Raw genomic sequence first — 6,041 nt, forward strand, 5'->3', positions numbered from 1 at the left:
ACAAAAACAATAAACATTTTCTAAAAATACATACAAACAAAAAGATGCGTATCAAACATATTAGGAAGGTTGCACATGGGAAGTTGGGGAATAGAAATGGGGGGTGGGAGTTAAAATAAATGAGAGAGGGACTTTATATGGATCAGTGATAATAACTCAATCCTCTATTTGACAAAGAAGAGGGATAAGGAAGAGGAAGAAAAAGAAAGTGGGATAAAGGATCAGAAAGGGAGGAAAATAGAAAAAATTAGAGTATGACTCCAGGGTAGACCTGTTTTGTTGTCACTGAGTTGATTGGTTAGTTTGTCTGTTGTATTTTTCATGTTTCGCCAAGTTGGCCAGACTGGTCTTGAACTCCTAGCCCGAAGTGATCAACCCGCCTCGCCCCCCAGACTGCCGGGACCACAGGCGTGAGCCACCACGTCCAGCCCCCACATTGCTTCTGGCATCCCTGGTAGACCTCCCAGACGGAGCGGCCGGGCAGAGGCTCTCCTCACTTCTTCCCAGACACGGGGCGGCCGGGCAGAGGCGCTCCTCACTTCTTCCTAGACACGGGGCGGCCGGGCAGAGGCGCTCCTCACTTCTTCCCAGACACGGGGCGGCCGGGCAGAGGCGCTCCTCACTTCTTCCCGGACGGGGCGGCCGGGCAGAGGCGCTCCTCACTTCTTCCCGGACGGGGCGGCCGGGCAGAGGCGCTCCTCACTTCCTCCCAGACGGGGTGGCCGGGCAGAGGCGCTCCTCACTTCCCAGACGATGGGTGGCCGGGCAGAGGCGCTCCTCACTTCCCAGACGATGGGTGGCCGGGCAGAGGCGCTCCTCACCTCCCAGACGATGGGTGGCCGGGCAGAGGCGCTCCTCACCTCCCAGACGATGGGTGGCCGGGCAGAGACGCTCCCCACCTCCCAGACGGGGCGGCGGCCGGGCAGGGGCTGCAATCCCAGCACCCTGGTAGGCCAAGGCAGGCGGCTGGGAGGCGGAGGCTGCCGCGAGGCCAGACCACGCCACCGCACTCCAGCCCGGGCAACACCGAGCTCCGTCTGCAGTCCCAGCACCTCGGGAGGCTGAGGCGGGCAGAGCACTCGGCGTCAGGAGCTGGCGACCAGCGTCGCCAAGATGGCGAACGCGTGCCTGCAGCCAAAGGAGAAAAAGCAGGCAGCGGTGGCGCGCGCCGGTTGTCCCAGGCAGTCCACGGCGCGGGCAGCAGCGAGCCGAGTAGATTGCAGCCCGGGCCACAGAAGGAAGGAGAAAGGAAGGAAGGAAGGAAGGGAGGGAGGGAGCCTTTTTTTTTTTTTTGGAGATGGAGTCTCACTCTGTCACCCAGGCTGGAGTGCAGTGGCGCGATCTCGACTCACTGCAAGCTCCGCCTCCCGGATTCACGCCATTCTCCAGCTCCAGCCTCCCAAGTAGCTGGGACTACAGGCGCTTCCCATCACGCCCAGCTAATTTTTTGTATTTTTAGTAGAGACGGGGTTTCACCATGTTAGCTAGGATGGTCTCGATCTCCTGACCTCGTGATCTGCCCGCTTCGGCCTCCCAAAGTGCTGGGATTACAGGCGTGAGCCACCATGCCCGACTTTTTTTCTTTTTTTTGTCTAGCTCTGTCGCCCAGGCTGGAGTGCAGTGGCCTGATCTTGGCTCACTGCAAGCTCTGCCTCCTGGGTTCACACCATTCTCCTGCCTCAGCCTCCCAAGTAGCTGGGACTACAGGTGGCCGCCACCGCACCCAGCTATTTTTTTTTGTATTTTTAGTAGAGACGGGGTTTCACGGTGTTAGCCAGGATGGTCTTAATCTCCTTCCTGGTGATCCGCCCACTGCAGCCTCCCAAAGTGCTGAGATTACAGGCGTGAGCCACCGCACCCAGCCTACTCTGCCTTTCAAAGGGAAGGTGTGAGTGAGCCAATTTCTCAGGCCTGATCCTTAACCCTGTGTCCACTCTGCCTTCTTTTGTATTTGATGTGACTCCATCTTTCTCCCCTCTTTCCTCAACTATCTTCTAGTGCTGTGACAGGAAGAAGCTTTTCCTTTTGAAGGGGGTCCCTTCTGACCACCATGCTGATTGCTCCGTCTTTGTCCTTTTCTCCATAGGTCTTGGGCATCTTTGGTACTGGCTTTTTTAGGGGTCTGCCTGGGGATTACCCTTGCTGTGGATAGAAGCAACTTTAAGACCTGTGAAGAGAGTTCTTTCTGCAAGTATGATATTTCTGGGAGAGAGGGATGGAATGTAGGGTAATGTGGGAGGTGTCTGTGGCAGATGGAGTGCCTAAGGACACTGCAGGTGATAGAGGGACCTAGGGACATTGCAGGTGGCCCTTTATCTTACTTCCCAACCCTTCACTTGGCAGGCGACAGAGAAGCATACGGCCAGGCCTCTCTCCATACCGAGCCTTGCTGGACTCTCTACAGCTTGGTCCTGATTCCCTCACGGTCCATCTGATCCATGAGGTCACCAAGGTCAGGAGAGACAAGGAAGAGTCTGATGGGGGTGGGGGCAATGGCTGTGGGGTAATTTGGGAAGGGGGAAATTGTGGCCAACATCTTGTCCCAGCCTAATCTTTGGACTTTTACTTTATGAAGAAATGTGATCTTGGCCTTTAGGCAAAGGGCTCAAAGGAAGAAACCCCTTAGGAGAGAATGGGTTCAAAGAGCATTCCATGGTGTAACCCATTTCCTTTCTCCAGATCCAAACCTCTGTCCCCGCAGGTGTTGCTGGTGTTAGAGCTTCAGGGGCTTCAAAAGAACATGACTCGGTTCAGGATTGATGAGCTGGAGCCTCGGCGACCCCGATACCGTGTGCCAGATGTTTTGGTGGCTGATCCGCCAGTAGCTCGGTAAATTTTTCCTGAGAAACATCCATTTCTGTGGCCCCTTTCTCCTTCCTGATGAACCTTTTTTTGGTTGCTGACATTCTTTCCCAAAATAAGGTAGTAGATAACTAGCATAGCACCTTGCCATACTCCTCAACCTTTCCCCACCTCTTTTTCTGTTTTACTTTTCTCTTTATCCCTTTATCCTCATTCATTCATTCAGCAAACAAGTATTGCTTTTTCCTCCCTGACAGGCCTGGGCTGGATGCTGGTTGTATAAGTAGAAATAAACAAGGCCCTGCTTGTTTACAGATCTAGTCCTCCAGGAATACAATGTCTACCTGCTTGCTTGTTTGCTTCCTTCCTTCCTTTCTTCCTCCTTTCCTTTTCCTTAGATATTCAGAATAGGATTACTCAGATTCTTGTGTCATGATACCCTGTCATCAGTGTTCCATGCATCCATCCATGACTTTCTCTTAAATACATAATTTAGAAAATAACATAGTGGCCGGGCATAGTGGCTCATGCCTGTAATCCCAGCACTTTGGGAGGTCGAGGTGGTCAGATCACAAGGACAGGAGTTGGAGACCAGTTTGGCCAACATGGTGAAACCCCATCTCTACTAAAAATACAAAAATTAGCCAGGTGTGGTGGTGCGCACCTGTAATCCCAGCTACTCAGGAGGCTGAGGCAGGACAATTGCTTGAACCCAGGAGGCAGAGGTTGCAGTGAGCCGAGATTGTGTCACTGCACTAAAGCCTGGGCGACAGAGTGAGACTTCGTTTCAAATACTCCACCCTGTAAACTGTCCACTCAGCCCAACCGTATCGCACTGTCCTGTACCCTTGACTGCTCCAGGTGTAGGTAGTCGTTATTCTGAAGCTTATCATTCCTTTGCCTTTTTTTTGTTCTTACAGTTGTATTATGTGTGTATACATATGCACACATATGTCTGTGTGCCTAAGCAATAAATTATATATATTTTTTGTTTTTGAGCTTTACAGAGGAAGTGTCTTAGTGCATGTGGTCTTCTGGGGTTTCCGTTTTTCTTTTTTCTTTTCCTTTTTTTTTTTTTGAGATGGAGTCTCGCTGTTGCCCAGGCTGGAGTGCAATGGCGCGATCTGCGTTAGCCAGCATGGTCTCTATCTCCTGACCTCGTGATCCGCCCGCCTCGGCCTCCCAAAGTGCTGGGATTACAGACATGAGCCACCGCGCCTGGCTGGGTTTCCATTTTTCACATAACTTTAATTAATTCCATTTCATATAGCTCTAGTTCATTCATTTTTACTGCTGCATATTATTATGTTGTATGAATATACCCCAACTGATTAATCCATTTCTAGGTTGATAAGCCTTGGGATTGTTTCCAGTGTTTTGCTGGGCCAAAGTGTTGCTATGAACCTTCTTGTACATGTCTCCTGTTATGTTTGCTCAGGAGTTTCTCTTTGGTATATAACTAGAAGAGGAATTGCAGGATTGTAGAATATGGAGATGATCAACTTCCCAAGATAAAGCCAAAGTGGTTTACCAATTTACACTTCACCAATGATTTATAAGAAGGCCTCATTGAAGCCAGGCCTTCTTATGAGCCAGCGGCTCATGCCCGTAATCCTAGCACTTTGGGAGGCTGAGGTGGGTGGATCACGAGGTCAGGAGTTCAAGACCAGTCTGGCCAACATGGTGAAACCCCATCTCTACTAAAAATACAAAAATTAGGCCGGGCACGGTGGCTCACACCTGTAATCCCAGCACTTTGGGAGGCCGAGGCGGACGGATCACAACGTCAGGAGATGAAGACCATCCTGGCGAACATGGTGAAACCCCATCTCTACTAAAAATACAAAAAAATTAGCTGGACATGGTGGCAGGCGCCTGTAGTCCCAACTATTTGGGAGGCTGAGGCAGGAGAATGGCGTGAACCTGGGAGGCGGAGCTTGCAGTGAGCTGAGATCGCGCCACTGCATTCCAGCCTGGGTGACAGAGCGAGACTCCGTCTCAAAAAAAAAAAAAAGAAGTTAGCTGGGCATGGTGGCACGTGCATGTAATCCCAGCTACTTGGGAGGCTGAGGCAGGAGAATTGCTTGAACCAGGACCCGGGAGGCGGAGGTTGCAGTGAGCTGAGATTTCGCCTCTGCACTCCAGCCTGGGTAACAGAGGGAGACTCAGCCTCAAAAACAAAAAAAGTCGTGATTGATCTCCATCCTTTCCAACACTTGATACTGTTGGACTTAAGTTTTGTGAATGATTTGTGTATAAAATGACATCTCACGGTGGTCTTGGCTTGATTGTCTTTCCTAGTTTCTTTTATTTACTTTTTTAAAATTTTATTTTGAGACAGAGTCTCGATCTGTCACCCAGGCTGGAGTGTAGTGGCGTGTTCTCGGCTCACTGCAACCCCCACCTCCCGGGTTCAAGTGATTCTCCTGCCTCAGCCTCCTGAGTAGCTGGGATTACAGGCGCATGCCACCATGCCTGGCTGATTTTTCTATTTTTAGTAGAAATGGTTTCACAGTGTTAGCCAGGCTGGTCTCAAACTCCTGACCTCAGGTGATCTGCCTGCCTCAGCCTCCCAAAGTGCTGGGATCGCAGGTGTGAACCATCGTGCTGGCCAAGGTGTCTTTAAAAGAAAATACAAGGGCGCAGGGCACAGTGGCTCCTGCCTGTGATCCCAGCACTTTGGGAGTCCGAGGTGGGCAGATTGCTTGAGCCCAGGAGCTTGAGACCAGCCTGGGCAACTTTGCAAAAGCCTGTCTCTCCTAAAAGTACAAAAATTAGTCAGGTGTGGTGGCACGTGCCTGTGGTCCCAGCTACTCAGAAGGCTGAGGAGGGAGGATTGCTTGAGCCTGGGAGGCAGAGGTTGTAGTGAGCCAAGATCTTGCCACTGTACTCCAGCCTGGGTAACAGACCCAGACCCTGTCTGAAAAAACAAAAACAAAACCACACACACATACTTTTGCTGCACATGGTGGTACATGCCTGTAGCCTGAGCTACTCAGGGGGCTGAGGCAGGAGGATCTCTTCAGCCCAAGAGTTTGAGGCCAACCTGGGCAACAAAGTGAGACCCCGTCTCTTTCAAAAAAAAAAAAAAAAAAAAAATACAGTTTTCTTGTTTTTTTGAGATGGAGTCTTGCTCTGTCACCCAGGCTGGAATACGGTGGCATGATCTTGGCTCACTGCAACCTCTGCCTCCTTGGTTCAAGCCATTCTCCTGGCTCAGGTACCCCAGTAGTTGGGAT

At 51.1% G+C, this 6,041-nt stretch overlaps 1 long non-coding RNA gene across 1 annotated transcript; it reads left to right on the forward strand.

Moving 5' to 3' along the window:
• The first annotated feature begins 2,066 nt into the window (after positions 1-2,066).
• On the forward strand, positions 2,067-3,615 carry LOC116468916 (uncharacterized). Its single transcript, XR_004248165.2, has 3 exons — positions 2,067-2,191; positions 2,344-2,452; positions 2,702-3,615. It is a non-coding gene; the product is annotated as an uncharacterized LOC116468916 (long non-coding RNA).
• Positions 3,616-6,041: the final 2,426 nt, after the last annotated feature.

The sequence above is a fragment of the Hylobates moloch genome, unplaced genomic scaffold, assembly GCF_009828535.3.
Source record: "Hylobates moloch isolate HMO894 unplaced genomic scaffold, HMol_V3 SCAFFOLD_5, whole genome shotgun sequence".
Taxonomy (NCBI): Eukaryota; Metazoa; Chordata; class Mammalia; order Primates; family Hylobatidae; genus Hylobates; species Hylobates moloch.